The following is a 1,354-nucleotide window of genomic DNA, read 5'->3' as shown; positions in this document are numbered from 1 at the left end:
ACACACAGAGGTGAGTTACGGCGATCAAGATTAGAAAGTGTAAATGCTAAACAGTTTGTTAAAATCATTTTTGACCTTTGACATGAGAAAGAAGAAAACACTTGAGAATGATATTTTTTAACCTCTACCTTGGGTGTGTAGTTGATTGATTTGATTTCATTCACGTGTCTGCACCCTCTCTTTTACTGTAACAGTGTAAATGTTCCTGCTGTTGGACAAATAAAGGATTTCTGATTCTGAAATCATCCTAATGGATTTAGTTTTATTGTCCCATGTATCTGATTGGTATTTGGAAATGTTCCCCTGCAGCGTTTGGCGATGTGTTCTCGGTCATCGGGGTTCGAGAGCCTCAGGCTGCAGCCAGCGAGGCTTTCGTGAAGTTTGCAGACGCTCATCGCAGCATCGAGAAATACGGCATCAAGCTGCTGAAGACCATCAAACCTGTGAGTTCAGATCAACGTCTGGCTTTGAAGTACTCACTGAAAACATCAAGATCTCTAGATTGCTTTTTGAAATGCTCCTTATGAAGCATCATGTGTTGTTATTTAGATGCTCCACGATCTGAACACATATCTTCACAAAGCCATTCCCGACACGAAGCTCACCATCAGGAAGTACCTGGACGTGAAGTTCGAGTATCTGGTAAGGTGGAAACATGTGTGTAAATCTGTTCAACAAATGTATTCGTCAACAGAGAGACTGCATTCATTTGTTGTGTTTCAGTCGTACTGCCTGAAGGTGAAGGAAATGGATGATGAAGAATACAGCAGCATCGTAAGTTCTCCTTTTCATTCTTTTTGAAATAACTTTAATTAACTAACATCTTCTAAGGAGAATAAATAAATATCACAGAACCAAATCAAATTAAAAAGTAGGTATATAAAGTGTAGATGACGGGGGATTGGTATGGGGGAGGAGCGTCTGTTTTATTTCATTTATTTATGAGATAGATTGAAGTATGTTATTTGACAGAGTTTGTATTTGTGGTGTAACTTACTCCAGGGGTTCCCAAACTTTGCCATGCCAAGGACCCCCATATAGCATTATCCTCTGGCTGGGACCCCCCTGTTGCAATTTTTTTTTTAAATGATGAGTACATTATGATGGAAAATATGACAAATTAATCATACATCTTAATACATTTTCTTATTATATATTTGTATTAATAATTCATAATCAGTTATTCTTCTAAATTTTTTTTAAATTTATCTTTTGTTTGTCATTCATTACATTGATTGTGTCTTCTGTTATAAACATTCTTAACATAATATTAAACAGTAATATCAACAGTAAACATATTTTAAAGCATTTTTAAAGTGATTTCTGTCTTTATAATATTATATAATTTTGAACA

General features: G+C 35.5%; 1 long non-coding RNA gene across 1 annotated transcript; it reads left to right on the top strand.

The window, feature by feature from the left end:
• Positions 1–313: 313 nt before the first annotated feature.
• LOC104964323 (uncharacterized) lies at positions 314–780 on the top strand. The gene is made up of 3 exons (XR_800400.1): positions 314–443; positions 550–642; positions 724–780. It is a non-coding gene; the product is annotated as an uncharacterized lncRNA (long non-coding RNA).
• Positions 781–1,354: the final 574 nt, after the last annotated feature.

This window comes from Notothenia coriiceps, unplaced genomic scaffold (assembly GCF_000735185.1).
Source record: "Notothenia coriiceps isolate Sejong01 unplaced genomic scaffold, NC01 NC01_scaffold00037109, whole genome shotgun sequence".
NCBI classification, from domain to species: domain Eukaryota; kingdom Metazoa; phylum Chordata; class Actinopteri; order Perciformes; family Nototheniidae; genus Notothenia; species Notothenia coriiceps.
This window is presented reverse-complemented; position numbering and strand designations above follow the sequence as displayed.